This window comes from Pseudophryne corroboree, chromosome 6 (genome assembly GCF_028390025.1).
Source record: "Pseudophryne corroboree isolate aPseCor3 chromosome 6, aPseCor3.hap2, whole genome shotgun sequence".
In the NCBI taxonomy this organism is placed as follows: Eukaryota; Metazoa; Chordata; class Amphibia; order Anura; family Myobatrachidae; genus Pseudophryne; species Pseudophryne corroboree.
This window is the reverse complement of record NC_086449.1, coordinates 412040034-412064953: the sequence shown is the minus strand read 5'-3', so window position 1 is coordinate 412064953 and position 24920 is coordinate 412040034. Positions and strand designations below refer to the sequence as shown.

General features: G+C 44.1%; 1 protein-coding gene across 3 annotated transcripts in view; it reads right to left on the bottom strand.

Moving 5' to 3' along the window:
• The window catches only part of SEMA3D (semaphorin 3D), a 293106-nt gene that overhangs the window by 222522 nt on the left and 45664 nt on the right, over positions 1 to 24920 (bottom strand). The window contains exon 1 of one of the 3 annotated variants that reach the window (XM_063926931.1): positions 21877 to 21947. The exons of the other annotated variants lie outside the window; for them this stretch is intronic. The gene's annotated coding sequence lies outside the window, so the exon portion shown is untranslated. Of the gene's footprint in view, positions 1 to 21876; positions 21948 to 24920 lie in introns of those variants that run through there. 3 annotated transcript variants of the gene reach the window in all.

Below are 24920 nucleotides of genomic sequence, written 5' to 3'. Positions count from 1 at the left end.
AGACCTCAGAAAAAGACTCACCAGTGTCCTAAAAAATGCAGTCGTACCCAATGTCCACTTAACCACGGACATGTGGAAAAGTGGAGCAGGGCAGACTCAGGACTATATGACTGTGACAGCCCACTGGGTAGATGTATTGCCTCCCGCTGCAAGAACAGCAGCGGCGGCACCAGTAGCAGCATCTCGCAAATGCCAAATCGTTCCTAGGCAGGCTACGCTTTTTATCACCGCTTTCCAGAATACGCACACAGCTGAAAACCTCTTACGGCAACTGAGGAAGATCATCGCAGAATGGCTTACCCCAATTGGACTCTCCTGGGGATTTGTGACATCGGACAACGCCAGCAATATTGTGTGTGCATTACATCTGGGCAAATTCCTGCACGTCCCATGTTTTGCACATACCTTGAATTTGGTGGTGCAGAATTATTTAAAAAATGACAGGGGCGTGCAAGAGATGCTGTCGGTGGCCCGAAGAATTTCGGGCCACTTTCGGCGTTCAGGCACCGCGTACAGAAGACTGGAGCACCACCAAAAATACCTGAACCTGCCCTGCCATCATCTGAAGCAGGAGGTGCTAACGAGGTGGAATTCAACCCTCTATATGCTTCAGAGGATGGAGGAGCAGCAAAAGGCCATTCAAGCCTATACATCTGGCCACGATATAGGCAAAGGAGGTGGAATGCACCTGACTCAAGCGCAGTGGAGAATGATTTCAACGTTGTGCAAGGTTCTGCAACCCTTTGAACTTGCCACACGTGAAGTCAGTTCAGACACTGCCAGCCTGAGTCAGGTCATTCCCCTCATCAGGCTTTTGCAGAAGAAGCTGGAGACATTGAAGGAGGAGCTAAAACAGAGCGATTCCGCTAGGCATGTGGGACTTGTGGATGGAGCCCTTCATTCGCTTAACCAGGATTCACGGGAGGTCAATCTGTTGAAATCAGAGCACTACATTTTGGCCACCGTGCTCGATCCTAGATTTAAAGCCTACGTTGTATCTCTCTTTCCGGCAGACACAAGTCTGCAGGGGTTCAAAGACCTGCTGGTGAGAAAATTGTCAAGTCAAGCGGAACGTGATCCGTCAACAGCTCCTCCTTCACATTCTCCCGCAACTGGGGGTGCGAGGAAAAGGCTAAGAATTCGAGCCCACCCACTGGCGGTGATGCAGGGCAGTGTGGAGCGAGTGCTGACATCTGGTCCGGACTGAAGGACCTGCCAACGATTACTGACATGTCGTCTACTGTCACTGCATATGATTCTCTCACCATTGAAAGAATGGTGGAGGATTATATGAGTGACCGCATCCAAGTAGGCACGTCAGACAGTCCGTACGTATACTGGCAGGAAAAAGATGCAATTTAGAGGCCCTTGCAGAAACTGGCTTTATTCTACCTAAGTTGCCCTCCCTCCAGTGTGTACTCCGAAAGAGTGTTTAGTGCAGCCGCTCACCTTGTCAGCAATCGGCGTACGAGGTTACTTCCACAAAATGTGGAGAAGATGATGTTCATCAAAATTAATTATAATCAATTTCTCCGTGGAGACATTCACCAGCAATTGCCTCCAGAAAGTACACAGGGACCTGAGATGGTGAATTCCAGTGGGGACGAATTAATACTCTGTGAGGAGGGGGATGTACACAGTGAAAGGGGTGAGGAATCGGAGGATGATGATGAGGTGGACATCTTGCCTCTGTAGAGCCAGTTTGTGCAAGGAGAGATTGACTGCTTCTTTTTTGGTGGGGGCCCAAACCAACCAGTCGTGTGGCAGACCCTGTGGTTGAAATTATGGGTTTGTTAAAGTGTGCATGTCCTGTTTATATAACATAAGGGTGGGTGGGAGGGCCCAAGGACAATTCCATCTTGCACCTTTTTTTATTTTTTATTTATCTCTGCATCATGTGATGTTTGGGGCTAATTTTTTTATGTGCCATCCTGTCTGACACTGCAGTGCCACTCCTAGATGGGCCAGGTGTTTGTGCCGCCCACTTGGGTCGCTTAGCTTAGTCATCCAGTGACCTGCAAATTTTAGGACTAAAAATAATATTGTGAGGTGTGAGGTGTTCAGAATAGACTGGAAATGAGTGGAAATTATGGTTATTGAGGTTAATAATAATATGGTATCAAAATTACCCCCAAATTCTATGATTTAAGCTGTTTTTGAGTGGTTTTTTAAAAAAAAACCCGAATCAGACAAAAAATATTCAGGGAGGTTTTGCCAAAACGCGTCCGAATCCAAAACACGGCCACAGAACCGAATCCAAAACCACAACACAAAACCCGAAAAATTTCCGGTGCACATCTCTATTAATATATATATACACTACTGTGTGGCATAATGTGTATAAGGGGCACGACTGTGTAGCATAACCAGAACAACGGAAATTACTGTGCTGTGTAATGTAAGCGACACTACTGTGTGGTGTCATTTGAATTGGGGTACTATTGAGTCGACACACCCCTTTTTTTAACACACGTGCCTTCCCTATTTCAATTATGGGGGGGGAGGCGCCAGTCCTTTACTTTGCCTGGGGCGCTCGGAGCCCTAGATACACCCCTGCACACACACACCACACCACACACAGCTCTCATTATTTTCTTTTTTTAAATCACATAACAGTTCATTGGGCTGTGAGGGGGCTGATGTGATTTGAAACAAGTATTTCAGATTTGCACTCCATATACAGTAGTCATAGTAAAAATCTGCAATAACCACAGGGAGAACCCTATCCAAAGATGTACAATAAGTCTACTCTTTATCCCATGAACCCACTAATGTGATATGTTTTATCACAGGTGTGACTGTCTATTCAGAATATGCTGCACATACTATTAACTAGCATCTCAAGTGACCCCCTCTAACCTTCCACCAGGTTCATACATTCCATGACACATCCTTGGACATAGATCCCCTGGAATGCAGTATATACCCCCTGGAATGCAGCACACAACCGCTTGTAATGAAGCACACATGCTCTCTAATGTAATACACATGCCTTTCTATAAAGCACACATCTCTGATAAATCAGCACACCTACTTGAACACAATTCCAGTGCGCTGATGAACAGCAGTCATTTTCTTGTGGCACACACCCGTATTATTCTTCTCTGGTGTGTCCATCCATAGAGGGTTGTAAGTGATGATGTCTTCACTATGCTGCCCATGCTCCAGGCCTAGATGCTGGACTCTTTAAAGAGTCACTATTTCAAGAAGGCTCCTGACAGTCTATGAGTGACAGCAAATATGATCTACCCCCATATTTATCACTGACTCTCACATAAAATTAACTAAGCTCACTGTTAAATCCAGAACCAGATGAATTTAATAAATTTGAAATGTTGAAGTTTGACATATTTTACATTCCTTAGGTCACTGTGTGGGAGATAAATTAAACATTGGGGAGAGATAATGGACAACTATGTACTAAGCCTTGGATACATTTAAGGTGGAGAGAGATAAAGTACTAGCCAATAAGGTTCTAACTGTCATTTTTCAAACACAGTCTGTAACATGGCAGTTAGGATTTGATTGGATGGTACTTTATGTCTCTCCCCTTTATCTCTCTCCAATGCGTGATACATACTGTAGGCCCCAAAGTACCATTAAATATTTTTAATGATAGTTCAAACAAACAAACAGAAGCTAATTGGTTGGTACTTTATCGCTTGCCACTTTATCATACCTCCCAACATTGGGAGACAGGGAAGCAGGACTCCTTGGCGTGGCAAAGCCACGCCGTGGGTGAAAGGGGGCGTGGCCTATAAAATGGGGACATGGCTTCACGGGAGTACTGCAACTGCGAGCCATGGCCCCATTTTCCGTCACTATGTGGGCATGCCCAGCACTCTGTGAGCTGCTGGCATGCCCCCAGACCCTCTGTCCCCCGTGGATAGATGTCATGTGCATGTGTACAGCATCAGCGAGTGACAGGAGACTCCCAAATGCCCCCATACTGCGGGACACTGCGGTACAAGGGTGGGACAGCGGGACAGTCCCAGATAAATGGGACTGTCCTGCAAAAATCAGGAAAGTTGGGAGGTGTGACATTATCACTCCCTAAAGCTTGATACGTCTCCCCGTTGGAATCTCTTAGATGGAGGGTTTGAAACAGCAACAGGTGCATCAGTTACTTTTTTGGGGAAAGTAGACATTCTATAGGTTGAGATTAGATACCATACCAACAATACATTTTCAAGGTTTGATAGTGATAGCATCAAGTGTAAATTGAAACTAAAACTAAAGGCCCCTACACATTTGGCGATCCGCCGCCGAGCTGTCCGAGGGCGGATACGGCTGACGGGCGACCCGGCGGCAGGGGGGCAGTGACGGGGGGAGTGAAGTTCTTTCACTCCCCCCTTCACCTGGCTCCATAGCAGTGCATGCTAATATGGACAATCTCGTCCATATTGGCCTGCATGCATAAGCGACTGGGCACCAACGAAGAACGAGTGTGGGACCACGTATCATTCGTCATTGGTTCCTACACACTAAACGATATGAACGCGTTCTCGTTCATTAATGAACAAGAACATTCATATCATTTATTAAAATCTATTAGTGTGTAGGGCCCTTAACTGTGTAGGTCTGCAGTGTCTTTCTGTTAATTTATCTTGAATATCATCTTGTTACATCAACTGAATAGTAGTTATTGACCTGACATATTTATTCCTGTTGACAACAGGACAATAACCCCTACCCCTAAGGCTCACTGCTATTCTGTAATATTCTGTAATAACAACTGCTATTTGCTCCCCACATTCAACATGTATTAAGATCCTGGTACATACATCTATGAAACCTCTCCAGATTATGAACATATCTCACACAAAACTGCAAACATGTGAATTTATGCATTTATTACTAAAAAGATTTTCACTCCTATAATCTGTTTTGAAGACCATAGTTGCCTACTCTCCTGCAATGGCCGGGAGACTCACGAAAATTGTGTCCCCCTCCTGGTGCCACAGAAGATCGGTCAATTCTCAACTTGATATTAACTTGGTCATCTCTCCGGCCACCCACTCAGCCAGTAAAGTGGCAGTCCAGGTGGCTGATAACATGAAGATGGGATTTTTGCTGAATCGCCTCATTGTAGCCACACCACCAGCTGTATAATTCTGGTGCTCTCAGCATTATATAGCAGAGGGTGTGGCTACAATGATGCTACCGCAGCTACCCCCATACCACCTCCTTTTAATTGTCATACCTCTACCTCATCCTTTTTTATATGCACACCCCCGTACCGCCCCCATTCTGATCTGACCATGCTGCTCTCTACCGCAGAGAGCAGCCAGGAAGTCGGCAACTATGATTTTGAATGCAGTGGCTGGACTGAATGTAATCACAAAATGGTCTTATGCTGCTGGTCTGCTCTGTTAATCCCTACATTGGTTGCCAAATTCAAAATAGAATAGGCTACTTCTTCACACATATAAGACTGGTAAGCAAATAACACAAATATACATCTCTTCAATTATCTTCCCTTAATAGTTAGAGGGCTATTTTCAGGCTACATCCACTCTGTGGAATTGATGGTATCAGGATCCCAGCACTTGGGAGTCCAGCAATGAAAATACCGTCAGCGGCATCAGGACACACAGAATACTGGCACCTTGTTGGCATATTTAGGTTAGGGATACAGACAGATGGGATTCCTGTGCTGGCACTGTTACTGATGTCAGGATCCCAGTGTCAGTCTTGGGACCAGTGTTGGGATTCCAGTGTTAGGATTCCGACTGTCGGCATCCCAAAAGCCGGTATGCTGACCGAATACCCCGTGGAATACCCTCATATAAGACTTTCTTCTAGTCTTCAAGTCATCAAGCATTGCCTGAAAACTCACCTCTTTGGAAAGGTTACAATTCTAGTACCACCCACATAATCTCCATAAACTATATTACCCAATTACCTCAACTCAACACAGTCCACACACAACTTTACATACAGTGGGGTAAATTTACTAAAGTGGAGGTTTTTTTAGAACTGGTGATGTTGTCCATAGCATCCAATCAGATTCTATGCGGCCCACAATGTTCTTTCTATGCCCCTGGGGAGATTTATGAAGCAGTGAAAAGAGTGGAGACGTGTGCCAGTAGTGAAGTTGCCCATGTTAACCAGTTAGCTTTGAAGTAACATGTATCAAGTGCATCCTATAAAATGATGGGTAGCTGCTGACTGGTTGCCATGGGCAACTTCTCCACTGGCCCACTTCTTTTCACTACTAAATAAACTCCCCCACTACTATTTGATGTGTTACTGCAGCTGTTATACAGGCGCGACCAGCGGTAGTGGGCCCCCACACAGGACCCAGAAGCAAGGCTTATTACACCATCCAATGGTGAAACACCAACTTCTGAATGACAGCAAGGCAGGAAATTAGTGGTGGTGCTGCTGCCAGGACCACTCAGGCTGTGAAGGAGGACTGGATTCACCTTCTGCCATCAGTGTGACGTTACCGGGAGAGCATAATATTACAGGCAGGAGAGATCACACTATTCCCCCCATCCCCTGTGCTGAGCATGCTGCGCCAGGCATAGTACTTTTGTATATTTATGTGGAAGTGTTGCCACTCCTCCCAGATTTGGCCATGAACCTGGGGCCCATAAAACGGCCCAGTGTATGCACATCTGAGGCTTAAGGATGCTGACTTTTACATATGCATTTGTACTTACTACGTACTGTAATAAAGAATCTTGTATTTTAGACATACAATGGTTGCTGTTCCTTTATCTTAAAACAATACAAAATACTGCAGCTCTTTTTTTTTTTTTTACTTATTTTAAACAGACTTCTGAAGCAAATCATTAGTGAACTGATTCATTGAATGGCCATCCCAAACATGAGAACATCAATTAGAACTTTATTTCAAACTGATATTGCCAAAATGTCAGAACTATTTCTGAGGATATACCTACAGATCACTGCAGCAGGGCCGGATTAAGCCTTTGGGGGGCCCAGGGCACTTAAGATAGGGGGCCCTCCATCTCTTGTCTGTTCTACCACCCTGGATGTGCCCGCTGTGTGTCTGTGTGTGCCTCCTACCCCATGAGGCAGAATCAGCAGCGCAGGTCCTACCTGCACAATGGCACAGAACTCACCTTGCAGATCCAAGTACATATGCTTCCTCGGGTTCTCTATGGGGAATGTAATGTCTCCTGTAAAGGTGCAGCAAACAACCTAGACACAGAGACACTTATAGAGAGCCTGGGCTTTGGGATGGGCAAACACAGAGGAGAAGTCATAGCCTAAGGAAGTGGGACCTGGGTGGCATAGAGGGGATACTGATGGTCCTAGGGTGATATCAGCTCCCAGCTGTAGGATGCACCCACTCAAGCTTGGAGAAGACTGCAGAATCCCTAAGGGGAGAGGTGGCAATGGCTGCTGAGGGCTGCACACTTCCATCCAGGGTGGAGTGCTCTAGGCTGCTCCTGGCATGGACACATAATCCACTGAGCAGCAGCATCTGTTATAGCTGGTGGTGGCTGATTGGAGTGGGGAAGAAAAGGTCTCCTCCAAGCCTTGGGACTAGTGGGCAGCAGTTATGTGATGATGGGGAGAATGGAGGATGAGGACACAGTAATACATGAATCAGGGTACTTACTTGCTAGGAGAGGACTCAGTGCTCCTAGCTGCTGCTCCTAGCTGAAGATGTGCTCGGATGGATCTCTGCATGTGGCAGGGTCATGGCAAGCTCCTGCTGCAGCCTCTGTCCCACTCTATACATATCCATATGATGTGTGCCCCACAAATGACAGGGTCCCCAGCAGGGGTGGATTGGGCTGGGAAATCAGCCCTGGAGATTTCTGGAAGCAGCCCTATTAGAGATGGGATATTTTGAGGGGGCGGGGTCTGTTGAGGGAGCAGGAATGCTCTCTCCTCACAGGGCCTGATTCTGAGATGGACACAGTTATGGCCTTCCTTGCGGTTTTGCTGCAGTTGCGTCTGCAACTTTATGGTAATACTGCTACACCGCCCTATTAGAGCGCAAGGACTGTGATGCCCACTGTCAGTGTGTACAGGCTCTGCAATCATGCTTTGTGCGTCAACACCACCATCAGCTGCACCACTGGCACTTTCACCAGCCTTATGCTATGTGCAGGTCATCCAAGTATGGTCTCCAATGGGAGCAACTCAGCATCTCTATACACAACCACTATCAGCAACATGCCTGTGTCCCTACAGTATCACACCCATACTACGCTACTACTTTGTCTGATTAGCCAACCCCCGCCTAGGAATGCCCTACACATTTCTAATACACTTCTTGGTGCATCCGTCTGACACTGTAGCATGACTCTGTACAAACACCATTGGGATGTATACATGGTGCAACTCAGACGCATGCGCAGATGAAAAACATTGCACAAGAAAAATAATACACACGTCATTCACAGCAAAATAAATAAACAGTGCCTTTCCTCAGGAAGTGAAAAACGGTGTGCAGAAAAACCTTGGGGGTGGTCTCTCAGTCCAGTCAGTCACAGTTAGAGAGTGAGTCTCACAGACAGTTGGTCTCTCTGTGGTGTCTCCTGGTTCACGGAAAGTCAGTCTCTCATTCATGAACTGTCAGTCACTGGCAGTTGGTAACTCAGAAAAAAGGGATAAAGGTATGAGTTTACCTATGCTAAATCAGTGTACCCCATGTTCAACCAAAATACCCCATATATACATATATATATATATATATATATATATATACACAGGTTGAGTATCCCTTATCCAAAATGCTTGGGATCAGAGGTATTTTGGATATGGGATTTTTCCGTATTTTGGAATAATTGCATACCATAATGAGATATCATGGCGATGGGACCTAAGTCTAAGCACAGAATGCATTTATGTTTCATATACACCTTATACACACAGCCTGAAGGTCATTTTAGCCAATATTTTTTATAACTTTGTGCATTAAACAAAGTGTGTGTACATTCACACAATTCATTTTTGTTTCATATACACCTTATACACACAGCCTGAAGGTCATTTAATACAATATTTTTAATAACTTTGTGTATTAAACAAAGTTTGTGTACATTGAGCCATCAAAAAAGAAAGGTTTCACTATCTCACTCTCACTCAAAAAAGTCTGTATTTCGGAATATTCCGTATTTCGGAATATTTGGATATGGGATACTCGACCTGTACACCCCAGTGTACCCCACTTCAACCAAATACCACATATTACTATATTATTATGACGCAAGCATGTGTTAATCACTGTATTACAACTATATCTAGTATGGGCCAAGTAAATAGAATAAAAAATAAAAAATATGTATAATCTGCATTAAAACATAGCAGGGAGAACATCTCAGTCACCTTACAAGTATTTTCTCCAGTACTCTCTCAAAAGAAATCTAAATCAATTCACAGAATTTTTTGCACACGTGAATATGGGATGCACTTAAAATGCTGGCTATTGGAATCCCGGCATTGAGGAGACTGACGCCGGAATCCCATCAGCCGGTGAAATACCGATACTGAAGTGTGGCGAGCTCAGCGAGCCTGCGAGGGGACTTGCTGCCAGAATTCCAAAAGACAGGATGCCGCTGTTGCTATACTGACAGCCAGCATACCGTTTACAGATATATCATACCGAACCCCTCAATATAGTAACAAAATATACGAGGCAAAATGTATACAGACCAGTGCAGTAAGTTACTGTTGATGAAAATGTAGTGACAAGTTCTGTGCATTGACCCCCACACACACACACACACACACACACACACACACACACACACACACACACTGATCACCCCCCCCTTCCCCACACTTGAACAGTAGCAGTGTAATAAGTTGCTGTTGAGGATAAAACAATGGCACACACAAAAGCTCATACCTCTCCTTAGTGTACTAGTGCAGTCAGTTACTGTAGAGGATAAAGTACGGGGCACTGCTTCTCCCCCCTTCAGAACTTACCTGGTTTCTGGAGTTAATGCCATGGAGGCAGCCATGAGTATAGTGGAGGGGACGCTGTGTAGACTGTACTGTAAATATAGAATGAATGATGGGAGAAAGGAGAGGAGGGGCTAACCTGGTCCTAGGGGAGGAGCCAGCCACTGTAAGCACAGCACTACTGGGAAAAAGGGGCTGGCTCATGCTGGAGTCTGGACAGCAGCAGTAAGTTTGAAATCAGGGATCACCTGTTGCCTGTGACCCTGGGAGTATACTCTACAGATCTCTTGGCTGCAGTCTCCACCAACTTGCCACACAGTAGCATGTACCGGCCCGCCCCTGCTGACTGTAAGGTGAGGTGAAAGCTCCAAACGCTGCCTGTCAGGAGCAGAGCTCCGATCGTAGCAGTAATGATGAGTCGGAGGGGAACGCGTGGCACTGCCATGTCCTCCTGACACAGCGGGAACTGCCACTAAGATTCTGGTGGGCCAAACCACCCCTGGCCTCAAGCCTGCACATACCAGCTTCCCCTGCCAGCTCACCCAATACATTATAGCATCCGCAGCATTTTGTCCTCCAGAACAGGTGCAGGCGTAAGCCCAGTAGCCCGTGCAGGTGCCTGGCCTTCCCAGTCCCTGACAGCCATGCAGCAGTGCTACATGAGCAGACTCCGGACAGGCCTCTCTAGCAGTGCGGAGCAGATTTATACAATCTACTGTCTCCAGCAGCAGTGAGCCAACTGCGCTAAGCTGGGTATGCTACTGCTAACGCAAAAGCTGTAAAAGCTGTGTTGGAGCAGGTCCGGGCAGGGGGCCCATGGAGAAAGGGAGGCCAGGGGTACTCACCCCCTGTTACCCCCCCTTAATCCGGCTCTGCACTGCAGGACTTGGCTCGTGATATTGCAGTAAAATCCTACTTGAAGTTATGCTATGATGAGATTCTGGAAACTCCCTGTGAAAACACACAGACACAATAAGATATAAAAAACAGACTCTGGTTTTTATGTTTCACGAATCAAAGCTGTAGGAGATCAAGTTTTAAATGTAAATAAATGCAATCAACAGTTATATTAAATGGTAGACTCGGACCACACAGAAATACTGTGCACTGAAGCATGACTGTAGACAATGAGAACACAGACAGTTGCTTAGACACAGAGAGCCGCATTTAACAAGTACATAATCCTCTGTAGTAGTGCTGTGTGCCTTAATTTGTGCAAGTGTCCTAGATTCATTCCAAAGGTTTATGGGGCAAGATCACAGCATTTTTAACAGAAATATGCCCTAGCCAATGAGAGTTGTGCACAGCGAGCGCTAACCTTGTTAAGCACCAGTGCACAATGTTTTGGAAAGCTTTACAAAAGTTAGATTTTATTTGGCAGGGCAATATTCTTCACATGAGATAAAGGAGAGAAGACACATTTTTACATATGTATCTTGTTAATGAAAGGTGTCACGCTAAAATTGTAATTGTTTGGACTTTGCTTGATGTTTACATTTTCGCAGTTTTCTTCTTTAGACTTTGCCTAGGTCTAAACCACCTTCAGATATTGGGCATGTCTCCTGAGTGTTGGTATAGACATTTAGAGGCAAAGGAAAGACCATCTACTGTAGGTGCACCAGTGCAAAATTAGAGAGATTTCCAGTGCTCACCCAGTGTGCTTAGTAATCATCCCAAGAAAATTAGCTACTATTATACCGCATTTAGATCGCAAATGCCCGGTCGCACCCAGGAACTGGAAACGTGTGCTTCCCGGGTGCGACACGGCATTGGACCCTGAGAATTGGCTTCCCGACCAGGGAATATGCTGAGTCGGGTTGCCATCGGGGGGCGGGGACCACGGCAGCATCAGGGGCGTGTGTGGAGGCGGCACTGGGAGATGAGATCATCTCCGCACCTCCCCTCCTTATGCTGTGAACAGGTATCGGGTTGCATCTACCTGGGTAACCTGTTCACACTGCACTGCACCCGACCCATTAATAACCTGGGAATAACCCTTCTTTATTCCTGGGATGAATTACCGGGTCAGGCAACCCGGGAATTTGGGAGTGACAAACGTAGTAGATTTACTCACGTCCGACCGAAGAATTTCCATTATTGAAGTGATCGGAGTGTGATTGACAGGAAGTGGGTGTTTCTGGGCGGAAACTGGCCGTTTTCTAGGAGTGTGCGGAAAACCGCAGGCGTGCCAGGATAAAACGCGGGAGTGTCTGGAGAAACGGGAGAGTGGCTGGCCGAAGTGTGTTTGTGACGTCAAACCAGGAACGAAACGAACTGAGCTGATCGCAGTGTAGGAGTAAGTCTCGAGCTACTCAGAAACTGCTAAGAATTTTCTATTCGCAATTCTGCTAATCTTTCGTTCGGAATTCTGCTAAGCTAAGATACACTCCCAGAGGGCGGCGGCCTAGCATGTGCAATGCTGCTAAAATCTGCTAGCGAGCGAACAATTCGGAATGACCCCCCGTGTTCAGTACAGAAAAAAGGTAGAAGACCTCTGATACATAGAGGGTTATAGTTTAATAGAGCTATGACATGCTGGAGCACTTTACATACTGTATGTAAAATCACAGCGATTAAGTACATGTACAGATTTGCAGATTAACAGAACAAGTCAAATGATGCATGGGGATAAAAGTCGTCTGATTACACATAAGAAATGTATGTGTTTTTTATTATTATTATTATTATTATTATTATTATTATTAGTTTATGTAAAGATGACATTTTTGTTTCTATATTCTGTCACAATTAATATATATAATATAAAATATATTCTAATAATATGCAATATACAACCTTTTCAACTATTTCATATCATTTTGGGCATTTGGGGGGAAAAAGTAGCAATTGGAAAAATATCTTATTAAAAAGTGTCTGTTTTCCTCATTACTCTGTTAAGAATTCAATACCTTTATAACCCTTGTGTTATATCATTCAGGTTCAGCAAAAAAAAAAAAAAAAAAACAATTCAACTTTGTATGAAGTTAAGTTGTCTGAGTTTGGTATAAGGATAAACAAAGCAATATACAGTATCAGCAGTCTAGGAATTTTTACAAAGCAGACACTTTTTTGTGGGTGTTTAAATGTTGGCTGCTTTGTTTTTTTCCGTAATTATCCACAATTGAACACATATTTATCAATAAAATATGCCCCTATACAGCAAACCCCACCAAGTACTTCCTATGTTAATTGAAGACAAGAGCCCTAGATATCACTCTGTGGAGGGAGCAATCTGGGAGATTCGTCACTCCTTCCCACTACTTTTGGATCAGCCCTTGCAGCACAGCAAAGTACAGGTGTGCGGCACAACAGAGCAAGGAAAGAGGGGAGACTGTGGTTGGTCAGTGGCAGCAGCCACCCCCCGAAGGCTCAACCAGCACACTCCTCTTTCCCTGCCCTGATGTGCCGCACACTTGCAGTTAGAGCTAACACAGCGGTAGTGGCAGAATAGCAGTGTAACTGGGGTGGGATGGTAGAGATCGGCCACCCTGGATCTGCCACTGATATACTGTAATTACATATCTATTGAACATACTGTTCATGATAGAACTTCCAGATGTAGCCAGCCTCAATGTGACTGCAACTATTCACACCTGCAATTAGTTTTCCATGGGGCATGTGCCCGTCTACAGGCACGTGCATATATTAGCACTTGCAGCCCATAGACTTGACATTGTGTGATTGCAGGTGCAAATAGTCACTGCCATGCGCACCTATTTGCTGCTGTGATTCAGGACCCCACACAGTTCATGTTTTCCAGGTCTCCTCACAGAATCACAAGTGAAATAATTAGCGCCACCTGTGGATGTTTTAACATGTGTCAGTGAGTAATGAGTACACCTGTGCACCTGCCAGGTGACTTGCAAAATGTGAACTGTGTGGGTCCTGAGGACCAAGTTTGAGAACCACTGATATAGCCTATGTTCTAACTCAGCCTCTAGACTATTCTTATGCCAATTGTCAAGTCAACTGACACAAAGGTTTGGCCGTGATTTAGAAATAAAACATACAATGTTTATTTTTTTAATTTATATTAGTAGATATATAGTTGCATCTATACCATTGAGATCGTAGCTAGTATCCATTGTATCAACTTATGATCCTCTATTGAAAAACAGTAAAGATTTCAAAAACACACTGAGCAAGGAAACTGAATTAGTTAATAAATAAGCTAGTAAACTGGAAACAATAAAAGACTATCACGTACAGGGAAAGAAAATGTACATGATATAAACTCTCTGTTGCTGTTATTGTGTAACATCTCTAACTGCAATTAAAATGTCAGTGCTTTATTTGTAGCAAATGTACTTATTAATGCATTAATTCCACATATTTTCATCTTAATCACTTTATCTTTAGACATTGAATGCACATATAAACTGTTTACTGCAAGGTCATTTATTGGTCCGATTCGACAGCATCAACTTTGCAGAACATAAAGCTGTCTTTTCAGTATTAAGTTATCCAGCTGCCAAGAGATTAGTTAATTTATAGTAATTAAAATTAAAACACTTGGGATTTGTCAAATTGTAGCAGGTTTGGAGTGCAAGAGCCAAAGCAGAAATAAATGAAAATAATTAAGTTAAATTTGGTATTAAATAAACTTTCCTCCATACATTCAGCTACAACTTATATATAAATATGTTTATATATAAAATTAATTGGTCTTTATTTATTTGACTATCCGCTTATGCATTTGGATACCCCTGCACTGATTGGGATGAAACCAATGCGAGGTGGTCCAGTTGGATCCTGGATAGGTTTTAGGGGGGTTAGGATCCTGGTTGGACCTCCCGTTGTTGGACGCTGGGCAAAACTTTGACCTGGGAAGCCTGTTCTGTGCCTTCTACTGGATAAATTTGGATGAAAATATTCATGAACTAAAATAACTGACAGAAATAAGCATAATTTAATGACCTGAAGTAACTGACAGAAATAACCATAAATCAATGAACTAAAATCACTGACAGAAATGGAGGTGGGAAGACAAAAAATATTGTGTACCCAAAAGCCTTTGAATAGAAATATTGGTAACAAAAAGAAAACTTTCAAACCATCTCACAAAGTAAAGCTGATTCTAAAACTAAACAGAAAGGAAAGCTGAGTATTAGAGCTACTGGAGACACCAAAAAAAAAAAAAAAAAACACTGAGCAGCCAACTAATGGATGTGTTGGAAGAGCTGCTAAGCTGCTAATTATTTTTTAAATATTAACAGTTACATCCAGTTTAAGATGGGCATACACTGTTCAATTATCTGTCAGCTTATCTGCCAGATCCGGCTTGTTGGAATGAAAATCTGGTTTGCTCTCAAAACACTGGATAAAGGACAAAAACTGTTGTTTATACAAATTAGTTACATTTGTGAGTTAACTAATTTGACTGAACGACAGGTTTTGTCAATTTTCCAGTGTTTGGGAGCAAATAGTCGATTGCCATTTGCTCTCATCCACTACTAGATTTAATTCCAACCAAACAGATCTGGCACATAATCTACCAGATAATTATATAGTGTATGCCCAGCTTTACTGATAATTTAAGAAATTCAAAATTTAAACCGGGCAATGCTGGGTACTTTAGCTAGTACTGTATAAAAGCAGTGCAATAGTACAGTCCAGTTCAAGATATTGTCAATAAATCAGGAAAACAGTGAATGGGCGAGCCATTAATGCATTGAATGGGCTGAGCAAAATAATTCTGCAGAAAAAATTGCTGCTGTAGCTCACATATACCCCTTTCAGACAGAAAGTGAAATTACCGGGTGAAGCAGTTCCACACGGTAATTTCATGAAACACGCGGGTCATTTTTCTGTGTGAAAGGGTCAACCCGTGTTGTAATTCCTGGGACTTCGACCCAGGAATTTACCAGGGTTGCAGACACAGGAATTATGACACGGGTTGACACTTTCACACAGAAAAAATACCCGTGTTGATCTGCAAATTACCGGGTCGAAATTTTCGAACTGGTAATTTGCATGTCTGTGTGAAAGGGGGGTCAGGCAGGTCCCGGCACTGAAATGCCAGGTAATTGCCGGGACTTTCAGACTTTTCTGTCTGAAAAGGGTAATAGTGGGAAATTTATCTAACATTGGAGAGAGATAAAGTACCAACCAATCAATCAGCTTCTAATTGTCATTGTGCTAGACAAAAATGACAGAAGCTGATTTGTTACTATGAGCTTCTACACTGTATTTCTCCCCAAGAGTAGATAAATCTCCCACATCTAGTTGTGAACGAGAACCACCTTTTCATGCTGAAGTTTTTGTCCAAATCCATTTAGTAAAAAGTTCAGAACAGTCTCCCCGGGTCAACCAGTGTTTTGACTAATTTCCCCTTACATTGATGTATATTACGCAGAATTGAATTGTCCACTAAATTGCAGAATTAAAATTTTGTAACCTTTCCATTGCAGTATGATTTGTCCAAGTATATATATATATATATATATATATATATATATTTATATATATATATTTTATATATATATATATATATATATATATATATATGCACCCTTAAGATAGATTTTCTCCTAATTGTAAAGGAGACCCACAGAGGAGTTCAAAGCTCACCCATTTCTGAACATTTCTGCATAATAATTACCAGAATAATAGGCTGAAATCTTAACCTCTCACTGTCCCTGTGAATTACAGAGTGTTTAAATAAAGAATCGTAAACAGAACAGGGTAAAAAGTGTATGGTAGAGGAGAAGAGGTGAACCGGGTAGACTGACCATATCATAACCTGCAAATCATTTAGCTACTTTATTTTGTATGGTTCCACAATTGTCATCTACTCAAATCACAGTATGGGGCATATTCAATTAAGTGAGGGATTTTGCCAGCAAAAAAATCTGCAGACCTGCTGATGTTGTGTGCAGGGAGAAGGTGCAGGGTTTTGTGTAGTATGATGTAATGCTAGTGTGTGGATAGGTGGTGCAGGGTGATCAGTAGTGTAGTGTAATGTAGGGCTAGTGTGTGTGGGGAGGGTGTGGAATGTGAGTGGTATTCAGGGTTGGACTGGCCCACAGGGGTACAGGGGAAACCACCGGTGGGACCTATTGCCTGGGGCCCCACCCCATCCTCTAGGGAACAGGTTCCAGACTGCGCTGTTACTAGTCTAGTACATTATCTTGCATGCACTACAGTATTTACTGTATATATTTATCTACGGGACCAACACTTGCAAAATGGTTAGGCAAACCAATGTGGTGGCTGGGCACACCCCCTCTGGAGACTGGCCACACCCCTAAACATGGGCCCCTACAACTGCATTCCCCCGGTGGGCCCTACATGCCCCAGTCCGACACTGGCGGTATTCTACTTTAGTGCATTACTGAGTGGTAGTGTAGTGTAGTGCAGGGTGAGTGGTCGTGTAGTTTTAGTGCATAGCTCAGGGTGAGCGGTAGTGTAGTGCATAGTGCAGGATAAGTGGTAGTGTAGTGTAGTGCATAGTGCGGGTGAGCAGTAGTTTACTGTAGTGCATAGTGCAGGATAAGTGGTAGTGTAGTATAGTGCAGGGTGAGCAGTAGTGTAGTGCATAGTGTAGGGTGAGCGGTAGTGTAGTGTAGTGCATAATGCAGGATTAGCGGTAGTATATTGTAGTGAATAGTGCACGGTGGGGGTAATTCCAAGTTGATCGCAGCAGGAATTTTGTTAGCAGTTGGGCAAAACCATGTGCACTGCAGGGGAGGCAGATATAACATGTGCAGAGAGAGTTAGATTTGGGTGTGGTGTGTTCAATCTGCAATCTAATTTGCAGTGTAAAAATAAAGCAGCCAGTATTTACCCTGCACAGAAATAAAATAACCCACCCAAATCTAACTCTTTCTGCACATGTTATATCTGCCTCCCCTGCAGTGCACATGGTTTTGCCCAACTGCTAACAAAATTCCTGACATCTTTTTCCTTAAAATATGGCTTTTAGGAAAATCTGGACTTGCTCTTGAGGTGTTAACATAAAAACAAAATTAGTAGCACATGAAAAAAACCTTGCACCCAATTAAATACCAAAAATCTCTTACCTGTGTGAAAAACCCTGCAGTGCGAGATTTTTAAAATATTTGCTCCCAACTGAATATTTGATTTTGTATTAAAAAAACAAAACAAAAAAATCCTACAGAAAATCCAAATGAATCACATTTTTGCAACACAAGTCTATGAATTACAGTACTATGAAACAAAAAATATTTATTTTATGACAGTAAAGACGCGCCAAACATGACTGAACAAAAAGTAATAACAAGCCTTCTTTCGAGAGTCGAATATAAATTTCATGTAGGAACAAATCTCAAGTACAAAAAGTGACAAAATATTTTTATTGTAATCATATTTATTTGACATCTATCATTTCAACATATATCCCATCAAAGAGCAATAAGCTTTTCTTTAATTTAATGAGTTAGTCATCCATTAGCAAAATTGCCTTAAATAAAACTGCTGATGACTGCAAACTGTCAATGTCAATCAAATTAACTTGCTTAAAATCTACAGAGATTAAATATGTGTAATAAAATACATACCAAAATGCAGCGATAGAAAAGTTGTCACACGTGGCACACAAATCCTAAAACCCTAACCATAAATCAGTATTTAAACACACAATATAAGTTAAAGCTTTATCTGTGACCCCAAATGTAGAAGGACTAGAGGAGACTATACAGTGAAAACACAAATAGTAATGGGTTTGAAATTTCGAAAATAAACTATTAGAGTATTTTTGCACATTTAGGGGTTTATCTAGCAAACTCAATAATCACATTTCTCCAGCACATTAGTCGGAGAAAGCGATATTTAAGCTACTGTATCTCCACATTTACATGCAGTTAAAATTCAGGAGAAATCATTGATTTCTCTGACTTTACAGCTGTCGCTGCAGATCGTTCAGCCCCCAGAGAATATAATGGAGGCTACTGCCAGGCGTTATTTATATAACGTTATTGATGGCATTTTGCATACTTTACCCTACCTTCATGTAGTCGGCTAGGACTCTTGCTCCTTCTGGGCAGGGCCGCAACAAGGGGGTGCCCTGTGCACACTTGTCCCGGGCCCGGCCACTCTGACAGAGTGGAGGGCCCGGGCTGCTCAAACAGCCAGCCGTCGCTATTCCCAGAGGCGACGGCCGCCGATGGGTCCGACCACGGCTGCTACCAGTTCAGTACCTCCCTAAACAGCCCTATCCCGCCGGCCGCCGCCATTCCGACTGCCCCTGAGGCCACCCAGCGCTTCCCTTCTGCAATGCTGAGGGCTGAGGATGTCATCGCAAGCTGTTCTCCTCCGCCCACCCGCTGCCTGCCGGCATCGCCCACCTGCCGATCATAGTAGGCAAGCAGTAGCTTGCTGTTTAATAAAGTTTTTGGGATCCGGATGCAGCGCGGCGTGCGTCAGTGAAGAGGAGCCGCGGTGCTGAAGAGCTAGGGACAGGAGCAGACAGCGTGGGAGAGAGGACTCTCTCAGGACGGATTTGCAAAAGGTAAGTATGTGTTTGTGTGATTGTGATTGTGTATTTTGTGTTGTGTAGCGCTCATCCTGCAGAATATTATATATTTACCTGGATCGTAATTAACCCTTAACTATGAAAAATGCACATGAACACTGGAAATAATTGTATGGTAATTTTAATGAGCCCATGCAGTAAATCAATCAAAATTTATATTTATAAAGATCATAAAACATAAACATCAACAGGAATATCGTAAACTGTGTGCTAACCACATCTGCCTAAAATATTTATTGTAAAAGTGTCTGTGTGTGTGTGTGTGTGTGTGTGTGTGTGTGTGTGTGTGTGTGTGTGGGGGGGGGGACCTGCCTATTTTGTCAGTCCCGGGCCCCACAATTTCTGGTGGCAGCCCTGCTTCTGGGTACCATGATGCTTTGCATCCTAGGCTCATCCACACAACTTGCCGGGGATACATAGAACTGGTGCATGCGCACTCAATAACATTTGTCTTTCGCATTCATTGGTAAGTGCTGACAGGGGGCTGCCAGCTAATGTTATAAAATATGGAGAGATTATATAGGTTTTACTAAATAGACCCCATAACACCTAAACACAAAAGGTAATTTTTTTTTTTTTATATAACTTAACCAATTACAGCTAGACACAAGATAACATTTCCCATGTATCAACTAACCCAATTAAGGAAAGCAACATACAGTAACACAAATGTCTCAAGGTGCTTGTTTAAACTCTTTAAATGTAGTCTCAGACAGGCACTTTGAACACTAGCACTTTTCCAATTAGAAATGCTCTAACACTCATAATGCTGAACATACTCTATGATGACATATGTAAGTGAATAGGGAACCCACACTGCTGTCATTGGAGGGCAGTTATGCACAGAAACCATTGCATGCAGAGTCTCCAGTACTAAGAAGAACCAGTGTAATTGTTCTCTATTTAATTCAGTTGGTTTGTGTGGAATGACTTGAGTGATATGGACCTGATTCTCACTTCCACACATCCATGGCTGCCTTTCCATATGGCCAAAACAGGCTTTTTACTTTCTTTTGCTAATGCAAGAATGCCAAAGATCCATGCTTCTGGATGTGGAAGCCTATCCCACCCATTATTTTTTATGTCCTCAGCCACAACCATTTACTCATTAGTGTATGTACTTACACCCACCCCATGATAAGTGCAAAGATCTGTCTGGAACAGGCCTCCCATTTCTGTCTGCATGCTACAAGCAAGCATGGAAACCAGCTTACACATCTATGTTACGTACAACACTCCCATTTCTGTCCGCATGCTACAATCAAGCATGGAAACCAGCTTACACATCAATGTTATGTACGACACTCCCATGACATTCCCACAAGATGGAACAGTTCCGTACAATTGTATGTTTGCCACCCAGTTAATTCCTATTTCATGGAAAGTAAGGTGTGACAGACAGGTCAATGACAATCTGTACACACTAGCAATCTCCGTCCAGGGTCGGACTGGCCCACAGGGGTACAGGGGAAATCCCCGGTGGGCTCCACTGCCTGAGGTCCCCCACCTCCTCCTCTAGGGAAGAGGTTCCAGACTGTGCACTTGAATTATGCATTATGCATATGTTCCATCATAATGCACAGGACTGTGGTGTATTTTTTTATCATGCATTGCTGTTATTAATCTGCTACATTATCATGCATGCACTAGCAATATTGACTATACAGTATATATTTCAATGTCCCCAGGCCATGCAGTCTCTAATGGTTATGTAAACCAATGTGGTGGCAGACCCCTATGCATGAGTCCCTACCACTGCATTCCCCCGGTAGGCCCTTCATGCCCCAGTCCGACACTGTCTCCGTCTGTGTGCGCATGTGTGATTCCAATGTCTTACTTTTGGCACATGCGCATTATGCTGAAAACCACTAAAGGCGCCTAAACATGGTGGGATTCTGGCTATGGGCGATTTTGACTTTGTGATCTCCCTTGAACACCCTGGAGCCCAGAACCACCGATATTGACTATACACACAGTGCAATTTTGGCTATGGACGATTTTGACTATACTAGAGAAAACTCACTTAAATAACTCTGCTCTGCATGTAGTGGACAAAAAGGGAGCAAGGGAGTGCCCAGGGAGTGGCTATAACAGGGACGTGCAGTCAGGGGTGGCAGTGCCTCACCTGTCAAACTGCAATGAAAACAGCTAATTTTTCCACTAATCTGTGTTATAATACAGATCAGTGTAAATATCAGCTGCATCCATTGCAGTATGAAGTTGCTGCATTCACTGCTCGTTCATAGGGACAGAGGACAGGCAGCAATAGCTCTGCCTCCCTCTGGTAACCAGAAACTGCTTAGAGCTAGGGGGCGGAGCTGGGGGCGGAGCCGCACACCAGGCTGTAACTCTGCATTGAAAACAATGCAAGAAAAGGCAGCTCTGACATGCGTGGTGTGAGAGGGGCTCAAGGCACGCCCCTTCCCCCCATGATGCAGTGTAGCAGCTATCTCCCCTGACTGGTGCTATTCACAAGCACTCCCACTTACTTGGGCTGGAGAGGTGTACAACTGTACTGCAGGAACGTGGCCATGGTAAGACCTTCCTCTCCCTACTGCCTGATCTCACACTGATCGAGTGAACTGGGAAGGAAGGGGGGGTTTACTCAAAGCATCTCTCTCTTATCTCCCCCAGCAGCCGAGGCTTCAGTGCCTGAGATCAGGTTGTTATCTCTGCTAACAGCTCATGATCTCAGGATTTTTTGTAATGTGTAATAAGGGGGACGCACTCTGCCGCAATGTGTAATAAGGGGGACGCACTCTGCCGCAATGTGTAATTAGGGGGACGCACTCTGCTGCAATGCGTAATAAGGGGGACGCACTTTGCCACAATGTGTAATAAGGGGGACGCACTCTGCTGCAATGCATAATAAGGGGGACGCACTCTGCCGCAATGCGTAATAAGGGGGACGCACTCTGCCGCAATGCGTAATAAGGGGGACGCACTCTGCCGCAATGCGTAATAAGGGGGACGCACTCTGCCGCAATGCGTAATAAGGGGGACGCACTCTGCCGCAATGCGTAATAAGGGGGACGCACTCTGCAATAAAGTGTAATAAGGGGGAAGCACTCTGCCGCAATGCGTAATAAGGGGGACGCACTCTGCAATAAAGTGTAATAAGGGGGAAGCACTCTGCCGCAATGTGTAATAAGGGGGACGCACTCTGCCGCAATGTGTAATAACGGGGACGCACTCTGCCGCAATGTGTAATAAGGGGGACGCACTCTGCCGCAATGTGAAATAAGGGGGACACACTCTGCCGCAATGTGTAATAAGGGGACGCACTCTGCCGCAATGTGTCATAAGGGGACGCACTCTGCCGCAATGTGTCATAAGGGGACGCACTCTGCCGCAATGTGTAATAAGGGGGACGAACTCTGCCGCAATGTGTAATAACCCCCTTATTACACATTGCGGCAGAGTTCGTCCCCCTTATTACACATTGCGGCAGAGTGCGTCCCCTTATTACACATTGCGGCAGAGTGCGTCCCTCTTATTACACATTGCGGCAGAGTGCGCACTCTGCCGCAATGTGTAATAAGGGGGACGCACTCTGCCGCAATGTGTAATAAGGGGACTCTGCCGCAGTGTGTAATAAGGGGACTCTGCCGCAGTGTGTAATAAGGGGACTCTGCCGCAATGTGTAATAAGGGGACTCTGCCGCAATGTGTAATAAGGGGACGCTGTCTGCTGTTATGTGTAATAAGGGGATGCTGTCTGCCGTTATGTGTAAAAAAGTGGACGCTGTCTGCCGCAATGTGTAAAAAAGGGGACGCTGTCTGCCGCAATGTATAAAAATGGGGACGCGCTGTGTAATAATGTGTAAAAAGGGGGACGTTGTCTGCCACAATGTGTAAAAAAGGGGACGCTGTCTGCCGCAATGTATAAAAATGAGGACGCTGTCTGCCATAATGTGTAAAAATGGGGACACTGTCTGCCGTAATGTGTAAAAATGGGGACGCTGTCTGCCGTAATGTGTAATAAGGGGACTCTGTCTGCCGTAATGTGTAAAAAGGGGACGCTGTCAGCCGTAATGTGTAAAAATGGGGACGCTGTCTGCCGTAATGTGTAATAAGGGGACGCTGTCTGCCGTAATGTGTAAAAAGGGGACGCTGTCTGCCGTAATGTGTAATAAGGGGACGCTGTCTGCCGTAATGTGTAAAAAGGGGACGCTGTCTGCCGTAATGTGTAAAAAGGGCACGCTGTCTGACGTAATGTGTAAAAAGGGGACGCTGTCTGCCGTAATGTGTAAAAAGGGGGCTTTGCCTGCTGTAGTGGCGCTACTTTGCGGCGTAATTTGAATAATGGAGACTACTGTGCACCGTAATATGAATTGGTATTATTTTGTGGCCACACCCCTTTCCCCATGAAGCCATGTCCCTATATTTTTGTCACGCGCCTACGACGTGCACTGACCCTATTTTACATGAGGGGGGTGGGGGCGCCGCTGGTCTTGTTCTGCACAAAATGTGTTTGAAACCACTCGGCTGCACAGGCGTTCGCACTCTTGCAAAGCGAAAATACACTCCCCCATGGGCGGCGACTATGTGTTTGCACGGCTGCTAAAAGTAGCTAGCGAGCAACCCAATTCGGAATGACGCCCCTAGTGTAGCCCTCCCTGACATGCTCCTCTATCAGGTTCATATATGTCTGTGTAAATCTGGCTCTGATACTGGCCAGTGCCTCCCCAGCCATTTACCTCACCGCACGTCACTGGGCTATAATGACGTATATCGGTATCGCAGGCTTTTATTATTCAGTACTGTACACATGTACCAATATGCACTAACTTGTCAACTTTATAGTCACAATTGAGCTGCCTGCACAGTCTAATTTTTCCTGCAATACCGACCTGCGGGAGCGCACATCGGCATTGCAAGCTGTATACACATAGGGGGTAATTCCAAGTTGATCGCAGCAGGAATTTTTTTAGCAGTTGGTCAAAACCATGTGCACTACAGGGGAGGCAGATATAACATGTGCAGAGAGAGTTAGATTTGGGTGTGGTGAGTTCAATCTGCAATCTAACTTGCAGTGTAAAAATAAAGCAGCCAGTATTTACCCTGCACAGAAACAAAATAACACACCCAAATCTAACTCTCTCTGCAAATGTTATATCTGCCCCCCCCTGCAGTGCACATGGTTTTGCCCAACTGCTAAAAAATTTCCTGCTGCGATCAACTTGGAATTACCCCCATAGTCCATATCGATAGTTCATATTGCACCGAGTGTATGCAACTTTACGACCGACTCAGAATCTGACCGTTGAATGCTAGTTATTTTCCAGTTGCTAAAATGTTAGCGATCATGTCACCAACCTAACAAAATCCTAAAAATAAAAACAGAAATTAAATTGAATGCTACAATGCATCACAATACAGACACTGTACCTAATATCTCTATGCAGTAATTCCGCCCAGGAATTTTTCATCTATTTACTACACAATGTTTTAACTCACCCACTTAAACCTCATTTAATTGAAATGTACCTGTATGTCACTTAATACAGGATTAAAATTCACATAATTCAACC